The 24,123-nt window shown below is 41.0% G+C and overlaps 1 protein-coding gene across 2 annotated transcripts in view; it reads left to right on the top strand.

Annotated features, from left to right (window-relative positions):
* LPAR1 (lysophosphatidic acid receptor 1) overlaps positions 1 to 24,123 on the top strand; it is a 69,724-nt gene that overhangs the window by 34,970 nt on the left and 10,631 nt on the right. The gene's annotated exons all lie outside the window — the stretch shown is intronic.

The following is a 24,123-nucleotide window of genomic DNA, read 5'->3' as shown; positions in this document are numbered from 1 at the left end:
TGTTGGCACTAGCAAGCATATTTGTGGAATTTGATAGAAGAAACTTAGTCACTCAACCCTGTAGTATGAAACTGGTGAAAATCCAGAACCCCAAGATGTAATGTGGTGGGGTTTTGCAGCAATGCATGTTTAAAACCTATTGCAGCAGCCTATCATATGCAGAGTTTGCCCTTTCGCCTTTGAAGATGCCAAATAGCTGAAAACTTAAAATAGTACAAGAAATCTCAATCTTCCAGTGAAGTACCTCTTGTCTTCTTTTTTGCTACGCAAAAGGTGGTGTGTGTATTCATGCAAAACTCTGATATCTGGAGAACAATGAGGGACTACAGGCTATTCATGAAAAGATTGTGTGTTAAGCAGGACTGCATATACCGTTCACTTAGGTCTATAATGTTTGACACATCTCAGTATCTGTAACATGGAGCACTGATGTTCTCCAGCACACTGCTCAGGAGGTGCCTAAGCATTAGGGCTTGGAAAACAGGGAAATGTGAGGAAAATACTGTAACACGCTTTGGACCCAGGAGGTTCCTGTCATTTTGTGAATGACTTTATTTGGGTTTTGTCTTGGGCTCTGTTTGCTTATGCAGGAGCACAGCCCGACTACTGAGTATCATTGCCTGGTGATGTTCTTTGCAGTTTGTTCTTTGTTGCTGCAGATGACAGTGAGCTGAAGGTGGCAGGGATGGTGCAGGTTGTCTCCTTGTCCCAGCATATGTTCCCACCTATTAGGTCTTCCAGCACAGTACATGGGTCTCCTGAGATTCCAGTACCCGGTTGCATCAAAAGGTTACCCTAGTAGTCCATAAATGCAACAGTATTCGGTCCAGAAAGCCCCAAAACTTAGCACCATTTCTCACTGTGACATCATGATTCCCATAGCTTTACACCATGACTTGTGCTTTCTACCACAAACATGACAGAATAGTTGCAGAGGTTTGGTGTGAGTCACTGTGTCAACGCACATGTTAGTGTAAGAATTTACGTGTTGCACTTTGATCTAGTGATTAGCTTTGTAACCAGAATGTGAATTGTGCATTTAACTAACCTATTCAGCCATTGATGAGATGTATTCCTACGTGTCTTTCTCTTCAGGGAAAGAATATCTATGAGTTTTGCAAGGGAGACTGTAGTGATGGGTAAAATCTCGACTTCCTGGTGGTTTGGAAGTCTGTCTCTCCCCACCTCCATGATCCTCCTGCCAGAAGGCAAGATGAGGTTAAGAATATAAGGAAAACTCAGGTTTTGCAGTCTTCTTTTGGGGAAATAGTTCCTTGTTTTCCTTCCTGAAGGAATTACTGTTCATACAGCAGTGGAGTATTTCCTGTAAGGTGACAGACTGGCTCAGGCTTGGAAAAAAAAATAAAAAAAAAAAAAGTGTGTGGAAAATAGTGAGCACTTACACCAACGCAATGCAGGAGTAAATAGTCACTGAATAAATATCAGATGTCAGCTAATCCCAAGCATGTATGGGACTAGAGGTATGTATGCAGCTGGAAAGGTGCATTGTTGCACTGTCTTTTATTCTCCTTATGAGCAGAGGTCAGAGGGAAGATGTACAGGCCGCTCACTGTGACTATAACAGTACAGGTGCACAGGGAACATAAAGTGACCCTTTTTTTCCTTAATAAGTACCATATGTTTTTCAGGTATTGTTCTGGAAACAGTGGAACAATTCCTGGGGTTAAGTGATATTAACTAAACTGAATGTCACTCCAGTTTAGCTGTAGATGTAGTTCAGTAATACCTCTGATTCCTCAAAGAGGCAAGATTTTTCAGGACTGCAGGTACCAAGTGTTGAAGCTTTATTCAAAATTCAAACAGGAACTTATTTCTTGTTACTGCTGCACTTCATTCAGTGCTTTGCACACACTGTACTTTAGCACCTCTTCTAATCTGCATAAAACACTGTTTACAAAGAGTGATAACATACTATTTTATTAAATCTGTTTGACGGAAGCAAGGCACTCCTAGGCTGTGACACTCTTCACCCTGTACTTGCAGCTCCCACCTTGGTATTATTTTACAAGGGGATTGGGTTTTAATTTGGTTTGGGTTTTTTTCTTCAGCAGTATGGTTTCTTTGGCTGGAGGAGGTCAGTCTCAGAGCTATAGTGTAAAGAAGCAGCAATGCTTCCACATCCTAACCACCTCTAAGACACTGTTACAAGATAAAGATGGCTGGGAAACAGCTGTGGGGTTTTAGTGTAGGGTTGTGTTTGTTTTTTTTTAATTTAATAAATAAATAATAGACTGAAACCAAGAATTAGGCTTTGGGGCAACCACAGAGACTTTTGGGGAGTTAAATGTTTGTGCATCAAGGTGTTAAGAAATGTTCATTAATTGCCATTAGTTAAGGAGTGCCATCCCATATTGCTGAATTTGCATTTCCAATGGAGGATTGTTTTCTGGTTCTAAAGAAAAAAGCTAAGCATCACTTCAAAGTGCTGCGTAGGTGACATATCTCAGTGTGGAGTAGGCGGTGTGGTCAGCCTGTTGATCAGGTGGGTGTGCTGCTCTGTCACTACTCACAGTCTCCCTATAAGTCTGGCCTAAAGTTTTCATAAACAGAAGATTTTGTTTCAGGTATCATACTTCCTGAACACTTTCTTCAAAAGGTAGTGCTGCAAATTTATCTTGGGAAGGGCAGAAAAAGTGTGTGTTTTAGGCTGCATGGAGAACACTCACCTCATGCAGTATGGCTTTTTCTGCATCAGTGAACTTCAATAACACAGAGGAAAAGAACCCCTGCCTTTCTTAATGGTGCAGATTAGGGTAATAATACATTGCTGTTTAGGGCAGAGACCAACTTTTTGCAGGAGGTGAAGATGGGAAAGGAAGTGTTTCAGTTTATTCTGAAGATCCTTTTCCCTCCTCTTCTGCCCCATAGCTGAGTGGGGAAGGGAGCTGGTGTGTGTCACCCTGCTTTACACAGGAGAAGACAATTCATTTTGGAGGAGAGAGATGGTGCCCAGGCATCCAAGAGAAAACAGAACTGGGAGTCTGGGTAAATGTATGAGCATTGGCAGAGGGACACAAACCATTCCTCATGTTAGAATCTTTGTTGAAATGCTGCTCAGCCATAACTAACCCCCTTGTGAATTGGGCAGCAATGAACTGTTCATTTGACTTTTAAACTTCCATAAACGGGTGTCCTGGAGTTATCCTCCTGGCTGTACTCCCAAGCCACGCTGCTCCTGCATGCAGAAGAGCATCTTTTCCCCTGTCCCCATCCTCGCTGTGTTTTGGGGACAGGAGGGGGAGGGAATTAACACAAGAGTTTCTTGTTCATTAGCTGCCTAGCATGGCCTGCCCTCCTCACGCCTTGCTGCCTTGTCCGAAAGGGGAAGAGCTGCCCTAAAGGGGGTGCAGTCCTCCAGGCGGTAATACTGTCAGCATGTGCGGGGAGGATGCCAGCTGCCTCTGACAAGAGGGTGATTGTGTGGGGAGGGCTGTGGCCGCTTGACGCGCTGGCTGGAGCGGTCGGGATCTGGCACACTGTGTCATCCCCCAGAGCGGGTGGCATGCTGAATCCTAGGAACAAGTCAAAAGCAGAGAACAGATTTTTTTTTTCATGCTCTTTTGTGTTTTTTTTCCTTGAGTAAAAGATTTTAAACAGAAGGAAGTGATTTCATAGCTGAGCCCTTTTTTCTTCTAACAAGGCTGCTTTTGAAATCTTTCAAAAGTAACAAAAAACATAAAGCTCTTTCTCTAGACCATGTCTTTCCTTTGCATTGGGACTAAGGAGGGACTGATCTGTGTACTCCACATAGCCATAAAATCATGTCTGGTCTGGCTTGCAGCTTAGTGACACTTTGCCTTTCACCACCACCAAGTGTTCCCTTTAAATGAGCAATCAGGGAACAGGCAGAAACTGAGCAGATACATCAGCTGAAACTTGGCATTCTCTCTTCCGTTCTCCACGTTTTCTCACGTTACATTTAAAGACAAAGCTAAACTGTTTTTCTGGTGAAGGTCATAGTGAGACACTGAATGGATTTGGCTGGGCCAGATGCAGGTTTGGCTTTTTTAAGAAGCAGTGAAAGCACCAAATGAAGGATTTCAGAGCTCAGGCCTGGAAAAACTAGCTCTGGTCTGGATTTCCTTGGCCTGGAATAAGGCAGGAAAGGCTAGGGTCTTTCAAGTGTTCCTATATACCTGCATTTGTAGAGAATTACCAGCTTAGAATGTTACTGCTGAAAAGCTAGCCTATATTTCTCCTGCCTAAATGCTGATGAAACATCCAACCTTAGTTTGTCACCTCATGTTGTTACAATGTGGATAACTCTGCCATGTTCCTCCATATGCATCTTTGAGCATTCTTCTCTGTTTAGAATTTAGGCTGTAAGATTGCCATACTGAGGTTTTATAACTGAATTTTAAATAACGATAATAGCAACAACCCTTCTTGTGTGTATTTTACTAATCCTGACTATTAGCCTTCTGTGTTATGTGAGTTCCCAAGGGTGTTTGGGCAAAATTAGGCATGCCTGTTGAGCCAAGCACCACAGCTAACCCCCAGGATGTAGGGAGAGCAAACAGTAGATTCGTGATTTCTTTACAAAACACCCTTTATGTTCCTGGGAAGTAAAAAGACACTTAAGACTTCCCGCCTGTAAGATCATCCTCTTTGTTTGCAGGAATGAGGTTTACTCTATAAGGCTGGGAAACTAATGTGGGCACACATGAAAAAATGAAGGTTCTTTTTGTATAAACTCTTTTGATTTAAAGGAGTCTTACTGTGTTTGAAGGCAGTTCCTTACTTATTATAACGAAGGAATAAATGCAAGAAAAACATCTGGAAGTTCAATATAAACATCTGGACGGGTAGAACTGCTCTGCAACAGCTTTTTTCTTGCCCTCTCTGCTGCAGTTATGAATTGCACAAGACTTATTTTTGTAGCTTTTCTTTCACATCTAGGTACCAAATGGGATTGGAAAGCAGCAAATAACTACATTAATGCATGTAAATGTTCACGTATGCTGTAGCTAGACAGTTAAAGCAAATAAAGTGCATTTTTGATAACTTTGACCTTTCTGAATGATTGACTGATATGCAGCATTTCATTTCAGGATCAAAAAAAATTGAAGTTCTGTGAAAGCACATTTTTTAAAAAGACATTTTCAATGTCTGCACTGTCTCTTTTGGCATGAGGTCTGGATCTTTACTTACTTTCCCCCTCATGCAGTAAAAACACTTGATTATCAGTAGAAAATAAAAAGACCGTGAGATAGTTCTACAGCCTGATCAACAGCACATCATGTCTTGACAAAGGCATGTCTGATGTCTTTATTTCCATATCCCTCATGCAGTGCCCAGTGGTTAACTGGAATGGTTTATCTTTGTTGTCCTCTGAATCACAGGCCTTTGACCTACCTGACCCTTATGAAATATATTTCACCAGTTACCTGGTATGTGGTCCTGGACTGGAATGGAGATGATCTTGTCTAGGCAGAGTTTGGTTATGGTGTCACTCAAAATTTGACAGACCTTCCCTATGCATGGAAAGTTATTCTTGTAGGCCAGAGCAAGCATCAGCCCTGGTAGCACAATGCAGCTTACAAGAGGATCTTTTGGAGAAGCCGAGGTTTAACTGTGAGCCCAGTGACTGGAAGAAGATCAGCTATTCACCTCCTCCTTGAGGAGTCCTGGTGTCGAGAGAGATGAGCTCTCCAGCGGCATTTTTCCTGAGATGACTGAAACTAAGGATGTCAGCTTGGAGATGTCCTTCTGTCAGGTTGCAGTGGCCCCATGGGGGATAAAAGCAGCATCCAGTTGGGCTTTTTTCCTTGCCTTTATTACCTTTTCATTAGAAAGCCATGCTGGACAGTGAGATCAGGCAGGAGTTCGTATGAGAGCAGCATTTTTCACAGCTTCTTCTCTGGGAGTGAGGCAGTGTGAAGCCATAAATACCGTGTTACCCTGTGGTCAGCACAGGGGAGCCAGTTCAGAGTCACCAACCCTGTCTGACCCCTGCATCATAGTAACGTCACTTTGTGTATTGATTTAGTCCTGGCGGAAAAACAAGGCAATAAACTCTGGAACTGGTGCAGGCAATACAAGTCTGAGCATCAATGATTTTCTGTTCTAGCACACAGGGTGCAGTTATGTGCAGTCCCAGTGTTTTTAGATAAGTATATTTTAAAAGTGCATAAACTGTAAATTTAACCCCACAGTCGAGTAAACTGAGAAATGTTGCTGATGACTGTAGTCTAAATGGAGAGCTCATAGAGTTTACAAAATAAATTCTTATTACTATTGTATGTAGAGGGAAGGTTTGTCATAATGCTTTTAGAGCTGCAGTATGACAGCAATACTTTCAAGCTGTATCATCTAACATTTGCATGAAAAAGTGAAATCTTAATTAAAATTATTTTTTTAATAGCACACATTATCTATTCTACAGGATTTTTAATGGCTTGGATTTCTTTCTCTTCTTTTAGTGGAAGGCCTTAAGAGTAGTTCTGATTGCTCCTCAGAAGCTTCCTTGGAGGAAAATAACACATACAGTTTTTTGGGAGGGGTGGTTTCCAGGGTTTGCTGTTTCTACTTTTGATGTATTAGGTATTATGTTTTTGGTTTTTTTGTTGGAGTTTTTTTCCCCTGTGCATCTTAATGACATTTTGGTATTGACTTAAAAAAAAGGTGTACTTTCAGCTTGCAAGTAGATGAAGTGGAATGGAAGTCTTTATATTATTGCATGTATTTCTTAGAAAGTTACATTGTGAAATCATTCAGATTTAACAACAAAAAATAGGATTTTTAGTCAGTGATTCATAACAAGTGAACTAACATTTTTATGTTTATAAATGTAGATGTCTATTTTTTTTTCTTGCTAAATACAGCTTGATTGCTATATTAGATGGGTCTAGCACTGTTTGGTAAAAGGAAGGCAAATTTTCACAAAGAACTGTTAAATATCAATTAGGTTTTCTGCTTTCAGTTAAAATAATGGAGGCATGAAAACTTGCCAAGGATCTAAGCTGTAATCTCTACATAATTATGCAGTGATAGTAATGTGTCTTAAATTTAGGACCCCTTGGACTTTCATCGGATGTTTCTTGATTGCTTGATGTTTTTCGTGCTGCTAGTAAAAGGGGTACTATGTGTGGTCTCTGACACTTAATCTGTCTCTCTAAATCTCACTCAATGATTTTCATTTATTGTCCTGCAAATGAATTCTGGTGGGTCGTTTTGAATTTTGTCTAGTAGCCCCAAACCAAATCTCCTCCCATTAGTGCTTGGCTATTGAGGATACTGAAAAGAAAAAGAAAAAGGAAGCACTGACACTGTGGTCAGTTTGTTTCATAAGTAGCTTTCTTTTTCAAAACAAGCGTGTGCAAGCTCCACTGGATAAAGCAGAAGTTATTGGTGCCTTGCATTGGAGTAGCTCTTTCTCTGAACGCAGAGCATGGTTGAGTGTGGAGAGAGTCTCGTTCTAAATGTTTTGTTTAATTTCTTCACTGACTCTCTCAATTAAATTTATTGCATCCGCAGCTAAAGCTGATACAACCCTGGTTAACTGTCTTTTCTCCAAAGTATTACAGGTATCCCAATGGAATTCATTGCTTCACCCTGGGGAAACCATGTGGAAGTTTCCCCCTTCGGTTAGGAATAAGAATTATTTGTTTTCATTTAGGATCCTTTGAAACCGTGCTCGGAGGAACTTCCATCATTTCCCAAGGCAGGAATGTGGTTTCATTTTATTTTATTTTTGAGGGGGGAAAAATCCCTCTAGTAAATACACTCCTTTAAGTATGATGAAAATGAGGCCTTGTTTAATAAAAGTCTTTCCCCTGACTTCACTGTAATTTATTACCTTTTCAGGGAAGAAATAAATTTAAAGGGCAAATGAAAGCTCTCTTCATTTTTCCGAGAATGGTCAGAAAGGGTAAACCTTAAGTAGTTCTTGCACTTGTGTTCACCTTTTGATTAAAAAAATATTATAAACAAAAAATAAATTCTAATTGCTCACATAAGTTTTGTCTTGTTTCCAAGAAGCTTCTAAAAATTAATTACAATGGTAAAAGTAGGTATTTTCTCAACAGGCCTAGGGAGTTGATTTTTTTTTTTCCTTTAATAATAATAGGATTTGGAAATCATAGCTTCACCCTAAACAATAGAAGGAATGATATTCACCTACTGAAAATACACACCAAATCAAAGTTAATTAGTAACATATCTTGCTCTACCATCACACTCCACTTAGCAGTGCTACATCCACGAGGGAGTACTCATCAAACTGGGCTTCTCCTAAGCAGTGGAGGTAGGGATGGTTATGGAACATTTGCTCTGAAGGAGAGGTCTTGGTAAACTTGGAGAAAAGCTGATGACTCAGGGCAGAAATTGTTATTAAACAGCAATTTTGAAAATCAGCATTTACAGGAAGACTTACATGTAAAATGCCAGCACATGACCAAGTCTTACTGATCTCAGAGGTTTTGAGCTGAATTTTTTGGAACAGAAGATGGATATCCACCTTTAGAAGAGGCAACAATGATGCACTTACAAAGTGGCTGCTCACAAGATAACATTTTTGTCCTTCAGAAAGCACATAGTTACATGGGGAGTTGGTTCTAAATGTGTTGGTTATTTTCTTCATTGACTTTCATGGTTACATTTCTTGCACCCTCAGTAAAACTGAGACATCCTTGGTAATTGCTAAAGCAAAACATTTGCAGTCTGGAAGATATGGGGTATAAGGTCCATGTCCAGCCACTTCTGTTTTCACTTTTGTGATACCATTTGTTTTTCCTGTGTTTCAGCCAAAACTGTTCAAATGCGAAGCCAAACTTATAGCTAGACCTCAGCTTGAGAAATTATGTGAACAAAAATGCCAGCTGTTAGCTAGTTGCACTGTAAAACTGCATTCAGTGAGGCACTGAACTGTTATTTGTTTCCACCAGTGGAAAACACTGACAATAAGAGACTGTTTTGTGGAAGTCGTGCTCCTTCTGCGTTGCATCATTGCACATGAGCAATGTGAACAGGCATTCTGGGTTGTTTGTTTTTTTTCTAGGATAATCCATGAAAATAGAAGAATAACAATTTTAAATATCAAATTATTTTTGCCTTTATAGTTTCAGTAAAACTATGGCTTTTAACATCAAAATATGAAGTTACTACAGATGGAAAAGCTTGCCGAGACATCTGAGGTGCAGCAGCCAGTCAGTGAGGTGGGAAATGGCTGGCAGTGAATGATAGCTTTCAGATAACAGCCTTTGTGCCTCCCTCCTTCTAGTCTCAGCATGAAAAAGAATGTTCAGTGAAAAGGCCTAGTTTGTACATTTTTTTAATAAATGTATTTTGAATCTGAATGTAAAAGGGAAATATGATTCTGAGCTCTTCTAGTGCTGGCAGAACAGCTTCCTATTTTCCTGTTTCATATTGGTGGGGATGCTGTCACTGAGGTCACAGGTGGACTGCTTTTTCTTCCCTTTTTTTTTTTCTGTTAGACAAAGATACTTTCTTTTTTTTTTTTTTTTTTTTCAGTCCTTCTGCAAGTTTGTTTCTCTGACACACTTACACTTTGTTACCCTTTAAAGCTGGAAGAAACAACAACAGCAGAAAATCCTGATGCCTTCTGTAGTTCTCATATGGGAAAACTTTGTGTCACCCTTCAACTTTGCTCAACCTAAAAAAAAAAGTCTCTGAAGTTGATTTTCCTGTATCCATATGGAGAAATGCTGATATTATGTTCAAGTGTGCTTCTAGTGTAATGTGGCAGGTCCATAGGAGGACACGTATCCTTTCCCATCAGTGCCTAGAGAACAGCTAAAAGGGCTCAGAGCTTGTATGAAAGGCCATGACACTTGAGAAGCTATGACATAGTTTGTAAATTAGAGGCATTTGATTTCCATACTCTAGTGTTATCCATCACTTTGTACTGTTTAATGACGTACTGGAGAAGGAAGGACTGCTGTAAGTGAAAATGCTTGGTTTCCAGACCCACTAGTGAACAGAAGGTGTTCGAACACCCAGGGATGTGTGCTTTGAAGTTTGTGGATAGGGTGACCTTAAGTTCTGCAGCTGGGAAAGTGAGAACTTGGTCTATAAAACCGTCCCAGACATACCTGCCATGGGGGTGGCCATCTGCTGCTGTGGGCTGATGTTAGAAGAGCAGCTTCTGTGTGTTGCAGAGGCTGAAACAGTAATTCCTTGATGTTAGCATTAAAAGCCTAGAGGTTACTTTAAAAAAAAAAAAAGGTTCGGACAAGTTTTAGGGGGGAGGCAGAGTGCAAGTCTGTTACATATCTTTGTATTGGAGTAAGAGCTATCTGCTTGGGTCATTCTGTTTTAATAAAGTACTTGGTATCTGATTGCAAGTTTGTTAATATAACCATAGATAAGCAAGAACAGTTAAGATTTTTGAAATATCTTCCTTCATGAAAGAAGTCATCGTCTCTTAAAGATGGAGGAATTTAGCTGTTACACTGAGGAAAAGCTGCCAAGCTCCCCTGGACTCAGTACCTTCCTTGTTCTTCTAAAAGCAGTTTCGAGGGAGCTATTTCCCATCTTCTGGTATTGATATAACCTCAGAAAGAACTTGTTCTGACATATGGCATTGATAATTCTCATATTCTCTTGTTTGAAGTTGTTTTAAGGTGCCCACTTTTTACTTTTCTAGAGAAGTACAAGGAGTAACTTAGAGAAGAGTTTTCTAAGCAAAATCTGAGTGTATAGAGGGTTAAAAAAACCTGTGTAAAACTACTGCATATTTGTAGAATGGCTGCCAATTTCTTCTTTTAAAGAGACTAAAATTGAAAACTGTACTTCAGAACAGGAAAGCTCAAGGAAAAATTTTAAAATACATTAAATGGTTTTTAAATCAAGGATTTCCTTGATGATGTGCTGGTTTTTTTACAAAGCTGGTTACCTTCAGTGAGTATCAAAATAAACATATTTAATGACATCTTTTCTATTATAACTTATATAAGAGAAAAGGATGCACCTGAAACTGTGCTCACTTTTCTCAACTTAGAACAGTTGTGCTAACATCTCAAAACAGACCAGGCCACCACACCAGGGACCTGATGTTGCCTGCCATTGTCTCCCATGAGACATGCTGCTCCTCCCATTCTGCCTTCTTTGGTGCTGGTGCTATAGCACGTGCATTGCTGTTAGCTTCCATGAACTGGGAGGAAAAAATTCTGCATAATAAAAAAAAAAAAACAATCTATAATGTCACACCTTGAGCATATGAGGAGCTGGCTTTTTTTATTCTCTTCAGCTGGCAGGTAGAGTAAGTGACCAGTTTAGTGAATAACAGTATTTAAAAGACCAAGTATCTGTTGAAGCTACAAGGTCTACTTTTGATAGAGGCAGGTTACATTTAAACATTTACTAGCACAGACACGAGCTTGGGTATGGACTTTAAGCTATGAGGTTTCTACCTTCAGGTTACAACCATTTAATGGGGAAATATATGTCTTTCATAAGAAACTGTCGACTTTATGTGATATGTAAGATGGCCACTTGCACTCAGTTAGTTGGCAAAGGGGCTACAAAGAGTAACTTAACTCCAAGTTGTGAAGAGCCTCATGGTTGGGCATCCTGGTTCCAGCCAGGACAGGGTTAATTTTTGCAGTAGCCAGGAGGGAGCATGGCTACAACCTAGAGGGTATTTAGTGCCACCTCATGTCAGCATTGAATTGGGGAGTACTGTTCCTAAACAATGACAATGGGGAAAGGCACCAGCCAAAGGAGTAAAGTCCTCTTTATTTTTAGTAAACATCTTCTCTGCAAATAGAAAAGCATAACAACTCCCATCTGTTTGTACCATGCTGTAGGAAGCAGGGTGGGAATGCTGTGTGGGTATTTCTGACTCCTACCTGTACAGATCAAAACAGAGTTTTGTGACAGCAAATTTGTTTTTCTTGAGCTGGCAGACCTGCAAAGCTTGTCTGCCTAGTGTTTGATGTTCAAAGTTATGTCAGCAGGGCATACCAAGTTCTGGTTCGGCCTCTGAAGGCAAATAGAAAAATGGAGAAATGGCGTTCAGTGCTGACCACTTTGTCTTCCAGGAGATCCCTTGTCTTTGCCATGAAAAAAAAAAAGAGTAAAGAATATGAAAGCCCTACCCTATAAAAAGTAGCATATCTTATTTCCAATGGATGATTTCCAAAGTAATGTCAAAGCAGAGAGGTACTTGGCTCTTTAATTTCTGAGTCCAAAACCTTTGCTTTGTCTGGATTTCCTTCTGATGTCATCCATTCCCTCCCCAATGCCTCATTTACTGCTGCTGCACAGAAGCAACTGCTATGTATTTCTTGGAATTCTCATTTCAACCAGCTTTTGAGCTCTCCAAACATCTATTAGTAGTTTGTCCTTCCTAATCCCTGGAGGAGAGGTAGAGTGCACCTGAGGAGACCCAAACTATTCTACCTAAAGGCAAGAAGTGAACGCAACGTCTTGTGATCCTGCGACATCCTCAGGTGTTTCAGTGTCATCCTTCATGTGAGACTAAGAAGTTTCTGTGTTTTCCCTCCGTGAAGGAGATGGAGAGGTCATGATCTGCACTTTAGATAGTTCAGAGTTAAGCCTCCAATTTTTCTATCTGCTGCTTCACTTCAAGCATATGGTTTGTCAGCTGGCTTTGGACGGGGTTTGTATAATTTCAGTATAGCAAAAGTCTTGCTTGGTCAACTGCTCTTCTGTTTTAGCCTCTCAAGCACATACCATATTAAAGGCACAACCTCCATTTAGTAATTGCACTAGCTACAAATGAGACTTTAAAGTTACCTCAGTTGCAGGTGTCAGCGTTGAAAACAAAAGAGGTTTGCATTGACACGGATTCACCTTTCAGGACCAAGGAAGATACTTTTTGAAGAAGGTCTTCAACCTGACTTGACAGAAATCACTTGAATGGTGGGTTGTGCTGCCAGAAGCCACAGAGATGCCACTGAGTTACTGAAAGGATTTGCCATCTTAGTGTGCAGGATGGACATGGTAGGGTGGTGCACAAGCTTGAAAGGCAAATAAAAAAGTCATTAAGGTTGACAGTGACAGGAACAAAAAAGTTATATTCCTTTCCCTACCCCACCCCGCCCCCTGTGTGTCAGTTCATTCAAAGTGACGTTTAGGAAACCAAAGAATCATTTATCAAGAAAATGGGCTCACTAAAGTTCTTGTTTTGAAGCTGATGACTCAATAATTACTATTTGAGAAAAAGAGACAACTGTGTGTGAGGTGAGAGTAGAAGAGATGCAGTACCATGGTCACTGAAGCTGTGTGTGTACGTGGTGAAAATGGAAGAAATGGACATTTCTGTTTGTTTCTGGAATTCGAGTGCTCCATGAAGACAGAAAAATTTATTTCCACAACGCATCTTTTGGAAGTATCTTTTGTGGTGTATAGCGCTGGAATATATTCATCGTTCCTCGAAGAGATCACAATTGGATTTTTATTCCTATTTCAATAAACATACTTGTTATGTAGTGAAATAGAATCAAATTGGCTTTTTGCTTGCTCTGCATTTGTTCTGGTGGAAGAATATAGGGTGGTCTGCAGATTTAGCTCCGAAGTCATGAAGATCTAGGGCTTTCTTCCTTTTCCTTTCTCAGGTACACTAAGGGATTAATGAGATCTGTGTTGAAAAATCTGTCTGCCCCGGTGAAGAGAGAAGATAGAAATCCCCAAGATAGCTGGCAATCCCACAGCTATCTCTGCTCCCTCCTCCATAGGTTTCTACAGGGCCTCCTGCCTGCACCAATTTCATCATCAGGGAGGGTGCTAACCTCTCTGCCTCAGGGACAGGAGGTACATGAAAAGGGCTACCTGGATAACATCCCTCTCCTGCTTGGCCCCTGACATTGTTCTGCATATCCTCGTGCATTTTTGCATTTTGAAACCTCTTTCCTAGAGAGCCCTTGCCCTGGATAGAAGCAATGTTGTGACATGGCTGTAGGGTACCGAGGGATAATTCTTTGCTGCTTGCTTCCTACCTGATACTCAGCCTTGATACACTTGGCCTTCCAATTGCATTTGGGATTTACTCTCCTTCAACAAGGAGAGAGTAATATCAGAGTACATGGTAGCTTGACTTCCTTCCTATTGTCGTCACACATACACACAAAAAAGTCAAGGGAATGCATATTAGTTATAGGCTATATGGCTTCTACAGAACATGGAGATTGAAAATGGTCCTTCACTGAGGGTAATCTGCATTTGATCCTTGGCTATTTAGCCAGTGTTTTGCACAAAATGAGTTGTTTGGGTTTCTGTCTTGCCAGCAGAAAAGATTGTCTTAGTTCTCTCTAGAGGGAGGAGGGGTCAATTTAAATAAACAAGCAAAGCAAAGTACTTAACTTGCAATAAGTAATGTAGCATTCTTTCGATGAACATTTCAGCTTTCAGCCTATTCATCCATCAAATACCTGACTGCTGCATTCACCTTGTGGTGCTCTGTGGTACTGTTAAAGAGCTGAAGGCTTTCAGGTACTCAACATTGGCCTTGCTTGCCCCACCAAGTAGTGTGAGAGGTGCAGTTGAAGCTGTATGCACTCCAGAAATAGGAGCTTTTAAACACATTCCAGAGAACACAGTACTGATTGATGCTGTTTCCTGTGAGATTTTCCTTTTATTTAAATTTTTTTGGTTCTTCACTCTCCTCCCTCTCCCCCTGCCCCGTTCCTGTCTCTCCACTCTCTTTCTTTATTTATAACTTTATCTCCATGGCCTTGCCCCGGTACAGCTGGCAGGCAAGATCAGCACCTCTGAAAGCCAGCCCAGCCACCAGGATAAGACGTGGGAGCCTGAGCTGTGGGAGGATTGTGGGGCCGTCACAGTCGAGACCGCCCTGTCCTGCAGCACTGGGGGCCCCATCTCGCGTGCCTCTGAGCTGGATCGGGCTGCCAGATTCTCCTGGCAGAGAAAAGCAATTCCAGGCCTGTTTCCAGAAAATAAAGTGTAGACACCTTCCTGCAAATCATTGTCATAGGCATAAATACCCAGTATATAGAGATTTACTCCTGTAACAAGAGAAATCTTTTTTTCCTGAGCTTTTGGAATCAGGTTGTGAAATGACACAAGTATCTGTTCCATTTTTACCTGCCCATAGAAATACCATGGGTTTTTTCCAGCACACATTAAAAATAGACGTATTTAAACCATAAGAGTAGATCTAATCAAACTGTTACTGGAAATATGCTTTGAGGATTTGACCTCTTACATTTCTTTTATGGAGACTGATGTTGATTTTACAAGCCAACATGGTTTAATTAACAGGGTGCTTTTAATTCACTCTGCTTTTGCTGAATTGTTTAGGTTTTTTCTAGCTTTTGAAGTGCTTTAGGCTTTTGTTTCTTCATTTGTTTTGCCTGTTTCATGCCCTGCAGCCCTTCTGCAAGTTGATTACATTTAGAAGAAATTCTGAATTCCTTAAAAACTGAAATGCTAGGAATTGAAAAAAAAAATCAGTAGGAGTTCCCCATTAATTTTAGATATGGAACTTTAATTTTTTTTCCCTTGAAAAGTTTAGAAAATAGCACAATTATTCACCATTAATGTCTCTCATTGATATATCTCTCTGACTGAAGGAGAGAGGTGCCTCAACAGGAGGAGCAGTGGGTACCTTGCCTGCTGGGTAGGCAGGCATTTGCTTCCCAGCTTCCCTGCCTGTGATGATCCAAGAGAGAGGGAGCCAAGATGCAAAAGAGCCTGCTGCCCTTGGCCACTGCCCCGCATAGGTCAATTTACTGTTACTGCTGAGATTTCGGGGGGCTAAGGGTTGGGTTTTTTGCTTACGGTAGCTCCCTCTGGGTCCACCAGAGCCCACAGAAATCAACCAGGGCTGGGACATATCCTCTGGTTAATGTTGCATGTCTTTCAAAGTTCCCCAAAATTTTCATTGTTTTATGAAGACTATAACTTCTCCTCAGTGTTCTGGGAAACTCAACACCAAAATTTTAAACATTATTTTATTTTAATGTAGTTGTCTCACTCTTCCAGTTCCTAAGTTCAAGACCCAATTGATCATCAATAATTGAAAAAGTGGATTGCACAGAAATAATGGCCCGTTAAGGCTTGATCTGTGAAGAAATTGTTCCTATTTGAGTATTTACCGTCAGAAGGGATGCTCAGCCACAGATATAGCAACCTTCCAGGATACAGTGCATACAACAGTGTCTCACATTTCTAACACCTCCTCCATTTAAAATGAGTGGAGAGAGCTGGCAGAAGCACAAGTTCTGCATTTGTCTGTGTAAACACAAGGATTTCACTGCAAAGATTGTTGAAATCTTAGCAGGGACACAAACCAGATTTTCAAACCTGGCCTTGACCTTAAAAACAGTGATGAAATATACTAAAACTCTGACTGTTATCCATTCATAAGCTTAGTACTTTATGCACTTCACTTTGAAACAATATGTTTTTCCCCCCAGAGTTTGCAGAGTGGTCTCCTGCATCCACAGCCTGACTATTAAGAGTTACCCTTAACTCATACAGTAGAGAGAATCTTGCAAAGTGTCAGTTGTGGGGTATCTCCATGGTACATTGGACTGTTGAATGCAGATTTCCCCAAAAATAAAAAAATTACCAAAGAAAATATTATACTTGCCAGAGGTTTTACTAGAGAAGTTTGATATCCTTCTTTCCATTTGAAGTTTAAGTTCACTGCCTCTTTTTTGCTGTGAATGCTTTCAAGCAGAAGAGTGAAATGTCTAATGATGCAGCATTAGACGTTTCATTGAACATCTCTTCAAATGTATGTTAGAAAGTAGAAAGGACAACAAACAAAAAAGTCAGCCCCAGCAGAAGGCTTCTGGTAGTGTTATAAAGAGTTAAATTGGGTTTTTTTTAAATCAAAAGTAGTGTTAGTACAGTGCATAGAAAAGGCACTAGTATCCTGATAGAATTGCCTGTAAAGCTAAAGGCATGCAATTTTGCAGGCACCATTTTGCAGTAGTGTGATATAGTAGAGTTCTGTGTGTGCTGAAATCTGTGATAATAAGAGACGGATGTTGCCACATCTTGAAACCATCTCCTCCACTTCTGTGACACAAACTGACCACTTTCAAAAAAAGACCAGAAAAGTCCACGTGCTTGGAAGTATATTTTCTTTGTTTAAACACCTCTATCTTTTATGCCCCAGGAAAATAAAACACAAAGTGCTTGGAAACAACAAGCACATTGCCAGCATTTTAAAGAGCTGTGAGAAAAGATTTTCTAGGCTAGTGGTAGGTTTGGACACTTCATGAACCAACATGAGAGATATCAGGAACAAAATTATCTGGAAGTATTTAATGATTTGGTAGCTCACTTCATGTATGAATTGTTCTTTAAGTGGAGAAATTGTATTAGAATATTTTCATCCTTTTTGATTAAAAGGTGAGTATGCATATTGCAGTTTGTGTCCTCGGAGTGAGGTTTTTCCAGGCTATCCCTCATTGTTGTGAGCACAGCTGCCCTCTTTTTGAAAGTGTCTTCTGTCTCCAAGACTTGCTTAGAGTTCATGACAACTAAGTGATGCTGTCATGTTAAGAGTAAGGCAAATTTTTCTGACACATCAAGACTAAGGAAATTTAACAGAAAATAAACCCCCCTGTGTTCCAGCTAGTCCTCAGATATCAAAGGGGATGGGGGTGGCTGGGCTTAGTTTCTGGATCTTAGCCAATTCAACACTAAGCAACAGAAATACAGAGCCAATGCAGCACTCTTAAGTCCAGTCATTTTCAATAAGAACTACTACAATTATAGACTCACAAGGAGTACGATACTATGTGACACACTATAAGCCTGGTCACTCCCAGTAAGTCCTCATGGCGAGGCTAGAAGTCTGGTGGCATTCAATAGCTCTCACAGCCAGGTGCAAAATAGCAAGAGATGCAGGTTCTTGTTTACTTACTCGTGATAATTACACTCTCTGTGGAAGCACACGTGTATACTTAAAATATGAATAATACAGAGGGCGACAAATGCATTAAATTGCAAGATGAGCATACCATGCTAAAAGTAGGATGACAGACACAAATCAGCTTTCTGAATTTCCCAAAGAAGCACTTGGTTTAGCTGAGACCTGAGTATTCAAGTCTTACCCAATAGGCTTCCCTATGGGTGAGGAGATCACAGAATCACAGAAATGTGGAGTTGGAAGGGACCCACAAGGATCAAGTCCAGCTCTTAGCCCTACATAGGACCATCCCCGAGAGTCACAGTTTAAGACAAGAGGGTAGACAATGATAAAAATAAACAAGTGCTTATTTTGCTAATGCTTGTTTTCAGAAAAATATGTGCTGAAAATACCATGAAATGACCAAATGTACAGTATGACAGTCTGAAAGTTCTGCTTGATGTTCCCTGCTCACTGCCCTGTATTCTCATGCACATGGATAGAGTATTAATGAATACAGTTACAATATCGGGGTTTGGATGGCAGGACAAGAGCAAGAACACTGATGCCAGTAAAGATTCTTGTGGTGTCACTGGATGGCTAAGGAAGCTGAATGTTGATTAATTTTGAAGGGCAAGTAAGCAGACACATCCATTGATGCTTGCCTCTCTTGGAAGATACCAGAAACAGAAAAATCTATGTTCTTCTTCTCCCTTCACAGTTTGCAGAACAGCTAGTAAGAGTGCAGCAGAACTGAAGCTTGTGGTGCTAGTTGGTTTGGCTCCTTATTATTTGAGGCACAGCTGTGATCATTCTCCAGGCTACAAAGCCTGCCTGTTAAAGACAAGCAGCTGGAGGCATGGGCTTTTCCTACAGCACTGAAATGGCCCCTCTGCCTTGCTGCATTCATCCCTAATTTTGCTAGCTTGACTTTGTTATGGCCACTGCTCTGAGCTCTGTATAAAAATGAGGAGAAGCCAACAAGTATCATCAGGAGCTTCAAATGAAGTCCAGCAAAGACTGATATGAGTTTGCATCAGGGCTTTTCCTTTGTGCATCTCCCCTATCCACTGGTGCTGTGTTGAAGTTTACCTCAGCGTTGCCTCAATATTCTTTCCATTGTTAAAACATTTAAAAAAAAAATAAAGTCACCTCTGATTGGCACCTTCAGTGCATTGCGGAATAATTAGGGAGATTTTATTCTTTTCTGAAGAAGGAAAAAAAAGCTGTGCATCTGATTTAGAACATCAGAAGGACTTCTTAGAAGCAATTAATTTGCTGAGTAGAAGGATTTTGCAAGCAATTTTCTTACAATGTACTAATAGCTTTTTTATCTCTTTTTTTTTTTTAAACCCAAAAATTCCTCAGTGGAAAGACTTTTTTCCTGGAAGGTCTCAGATTATCTCATGTAGCTTCGTGTTTGCTTTAGGTGCAAGCCCTCAAGTATCTGCTAAAAAAAACCAAAAAAACACAGTCATGCAGAAGTCTTCCAAATTCATGCATCAGCTTGTGTGTTCCAAAATAATCTAACTTAATATTTGAGCAATGCTGAATTAAATCAATCAGAATGATCCCACAGGTACTATTTGGGGTGTATGTTGGAGGAGGAGTACTCAGTGTAGGTGCTTTGATTAGCTGGTATTGCAATAAAACATATTTCCAGGGTCCCCAGCTTCTCCCTCCTGGACATGTGCTGGTACTATTGAGCACTGCTAGTGAGCACAGCCTGTCTACTTGTCTGCTCGGTTCTATATGCTTTTTTAACATGGAGCAGGAAAGCTGGCAGCAGGAATTTGAGGAGCTTGGGATTTTTGATCCTCTTGGCCCTGTTTCACCCCTTCTGCTAGTCCGTCAGTTTACTGCCTCCTCAGCCCCATAGCTGAGCTGCAGACGTGCAGCTGCTGAAGGTAATGCAACTGGAAGTTGCCTTTGTGGTTTGGTATCAGTCTTGGTCCTTTGGGTGACAACTCTCATCCGTTCGGGGACAACTGATGTTGTTTGGTTTTCTGTTTCGCAACCCTGCATCCATGGTCACAACCCTGTATTGTTTAAAGTGAAAAGATGCAATACAGTAGATGACCTAGACATACCAAGACTTTTTTTTGAGGACTGATAAACATTGCCAGACCTTCTTGTTTTCCACAGAGTATGGAAAAGCCTTTTGTTTTCCTTTTAGAGGCTGGCTTTCAGTGCAGCTGTACCATTTGCAACTGTTTGTTTTTACAACTGCTTGTGAGAGTCAGTGGAGTTACAGTTTCTTTGATGGCTGTCTCCTTGCTTGTATTCTGTCACCTCTCTTGGAGCAGACATCCCAGCCCTGCACCTAGAACCTCTTCCCGCAAAGCAATCAGGTGTGCCCAGATTTCGCTGAGGGAGGGCGTAGCATGTGGAATCAGTCAGACAGGACTGGATAACTATAAGGGCCATCAGACTACACAGCACAAATTAGGCTTGCTTCTTGGATGCCACCGCTTTGTCATTGTCTGCTTTTAGTCTCAGGCATTCCAAGTGTAAAGTAAATGCTTTCACAGGTGTCTTCTGTCTCTGGCAACCATTGGTGTGATTGCGCTGTATGTAGCTGATCTGCCACATCTGATGGAACTGTTATTAATGTTTTTTTTAAAAGTTCTGTCCCGCTTTACATAATGGTGATGCGCGTTTTTACCAGATCATCTCAAGCTGTGTCTTAGTGTATTTTGAAAACTTCTAGATGTTTTCATTTTCATCTGGCAAAGATTTTCCATTGTATGGCATTTAAATCCCTTATCCCCTGAGGACTGAAGTCTCTGGCAAGTGGAGAGTGCTAAAAGGGAAGAATTTTCAAGCTCTTGGCCTCCAGAAGCAGCATGTTCACTAGCAGGTCCATGAGGAGCCCTTCAATGAGCACAGCCACAAGCTCTGCCCTGGCAGCAGCTTGCTTTCTCCGTGTCACTGTGAGAGACAAGCCCTTAGTCTGAAGACAGGTGACAGAAGAAAATCGTTACTGTCATCTTTGACAGTCTCATTAGGGAGGGCAAGAGTTCAGTGGGAACAGAGACGCCTCACTCATGCCCAGCAGCAGAGGACCCAGGACAAAGCTGAGCTGCAGGCAAGACCTGCTACAGAGAAAGCAGCAGTGTTAACACCTCTTCCTTCTTTGCATGGTAGATAGGGGCTGGATTTAAATGACCTTTGTCTGGCACTTCTCATGAACACCCCTAAAAGAGATGAAGGTGGCTGGGAATCAGCCCAATTTTGGCATGGCAGTTGTTTCAGTATTCTGCTGCTATACAGTTGCTCCTTCATGTGTAGATGGTAGGAAGTGAAAGAGAAGACTCAGTGCCTTTTTTTTTTTTACTTCATCATTGTTGTTCCTTGTTATCATAGCCAAAATCTACAGTCTTTTATAGGAACACTGGAGCGAACTGTCTGCTAGAGGTCAAAGGCGTCACATACTCAGAAACATGCCGACTGAGCAAGCTTCAAAATAGCATGATAGTGGTCTTTTTTGTGGTTTCAGAGGCTATTTATGTAGAAATCTTTAAGCCAGTGGTGCTAACACAGTGCAAGGACTATACTTGGATGCTTTTAGGTGCCATAGTTTTCTTAGCAGGGTTAAATTTAGAAAAGGAGAGGAGACTGCCAAAGGTAGAGGGCTGTTCCTGTAAGCCAATAGAAACACAAGGATCAGTTCAGTATGCCAAATCAAGCTCACATCTCCAATAAATGCAGTGATTTTGGGAAAGCTTAGTAACAGGGAGAGGACACATCACTGTCTAACCCAGAGGCAGTTTTAATGGTTAATCTTCTAAGTGGGTGAGACTGGGATTCCCTCATTTGTAGTGATGAGAATGTAACTGCATTCCCAGGGCCCATCCAGATGTGTACTGGTGAGAGAAGGAGCTAGCTGAAGATGCACTTTTTTTTCCCCAGTATAATGCATGATTTGGCAACGTGATTCTTAATGGTATGAGTTGAAATAAAGGCTAAATTTTCTAAGTGCTACCTTCTGTGTTTGCCTGAAAACTTTAAACCAATATAGATTCTGTAATGGTAAAAAAAAAGAGGAAATCACAGAGAAGCTACCACTGGAATCTGTCTATCTACCACCAGCAATGAAACATTTCCAGTCCTGTTCACTGAATTTCCCATTTGAAATATGGGAAATACTGTTGCTACCACAGTAAAATTATATGCTGCAGGACAGCAAACACCCTTCTGATGGGGAGAAAAGTACATATTATACACTTCTGCAGTGCTTTTCTCTCAGAGATAAGCATCATAGCTTATAGCATTGATAGCATTCATTTGATAAAACAATGAAATATCCTTTTCCCTGACATCTAAGACCAAAGTTCCAGAATGAGGGCATCTTGTCCAGACAGGGAAAATAAGATGTTCCAGGGGAATCCAGAGGCACCTATGAGAGCCAAGAGGTAGCTGCATCCCTTTAAACCATGTCTCATCTTCAGTGTGAAAATATAGACCAAAAATTATATTTTCTGCCCAAATACACTTACAGCCTCATCTAGATAGCTTTAAACAAGCACATATAGAATTAAGTACTAAAACCTGGATTTTACCCTTCTGATAACCTTTAAGGATATACTTACCACAATCAAAATAGGGGTAGTTCTTCAGTCAGTGCTTTTCTTGAGAAGTGCAATGTCTTTCTGCTATCCCTTGGTTCTATCATTGCTGTTTGTAGATGCTTCACTGGTAGTCTGGTAGCCTGACATATGACCTTGACACCTCACTTGGGTGGTGAGGTGTACAGGCAACTTAGTACAGTGCTGTTGTTCATGTACAGTCTGTCCAAGGCTGCTTCTGGCCTAAGACAGCAGTTTCATTGGTTAACATTCAGATGAGAGTAGAGAGTCTTTTAGGGGAAAAGGCTGTCCTAACATGTCTAAGACAGGCAGATTTTTCCAAGATTTGTCCTATAGTGACATCTTATCCATGAGGACTTTTCCCCTATTGTCTACTTCACTCTAGAGCTCGTGCTCTTCCTTTTCCCAGAAAGGCACAGCTATCGTGGTGGATTCTGCTCCTTAAAACCATTTTGTGTAGCTGGTCTTGATGCAGTTCCATCAAGGGTTGTCTACTGCAGCTTCACCAGGTAGCTATAATCAGATAAATGTCAGTATGGCTATGTAAAGATAAAAGCACACACAGTTGTCCTGCAGTTGAAACAGAGCTGGTATATAATACAGTCATTTTCAGTATCTCTACCCTTTGGTAACACTTTCTCCTACTTGCAGTCTGGTATTAGCATGGGAGAAACAAATTTTATTCCTATTAAGGAAACAGATAGAGACTAATATTTTTCTTCTAATATTATTAATTTCCATTTATGTAAGAATCAAAGCAGTCCTTTACATAGTAAGTTGCATCCACCCATGGTTCATTTGGAATCTTGTGTTGCAACTGGAGCTTATCCAAACATAATACCAGTAACACTTAATGTCCTTAACAACAAAGAAAATACAATTAAACAATCTTGTGTACCAAAGTTGTTTGAAATCTGCTAAACAAACTGTATTGTTTGAGCATAGCATTGTGACCATGCCTGGGAAAGTACCAGAGTGCCATGGGGGGTATACGGATTTCTGTTGGAAAAGTGGCCAGAACAGGACTTTTTCAACATGGCTGTGAATAATTTTTCTGTGATTGGAAACTGCAGCTACTAGAGAAGCAGCAAGACACCGAAGTCCCAAGCACACTAAACATACCTTGCAGAAGCAGGCAGAATAGAGTCCAGTTGGTGACCCTTGCTTGTGGAGTGCCAGCTGTCCTGCTCCTGCCTCATATGACCTCTTGCAGTGAGCCTTCACCTTTGCATAGGCATGTTCACATTGCCACCAGACTTGGTCACCTCCAGCTGCCTCACCTCTGGGACCTGAAAACCTTGCCCAGATCTCTCAAGAGAGGGTCCTCTGGCTGTTCGGGGATGGGTCTGTCCCACCCCTGAAGTCCAAAGTCATGACCATGAGCAGTGAGTGCCCCTAAAGACTATCCTGGCTGAGTTTGGACTAGGGGATGAAGACAGGTTGCCAGGTATGGACTGAAGGTAGTTTTTTGGACTTGTTGGAGCAGATCCAGAGAAAAAAGATGATCAGAAGGCTGAAGCAGAGGCTGAGAGCATTGGGGTTATTCAGCCTGGAGAAGGCTCTAGGCAGAACTTATAGCACCTGAGGGGGGCCTACAAGAATGCTGGAGAAGGACTTTTTACAAGGGCATGGAGTGATAGGAAAAGTGGGAATGGCTTTAAATGGAAAGAGAATAGATTTATATTAGATATTAGGAAGAAAATC

Source organism: Pseudopipra pipra, chromosome Z (assembly GCF_036250125.1).
Source record: "Pseudopipra pipra isolate bDixPip1 chromosome Z, bDixPip1.hap1, whole genome shotgun sequence".
In the NCBI taxonomy this organism is placed as follows: Eukaryota; Metazoa; Chordata; class Aves; order Passeriformes; family Pipridae; genus Pseudopipra; species Pseudopipra pipra.
The sequence above is the reverse complement of the archived record's forward strand: the minus strand, read 5'-3'. Positions and strand labels throughout refer to the sequence as shown.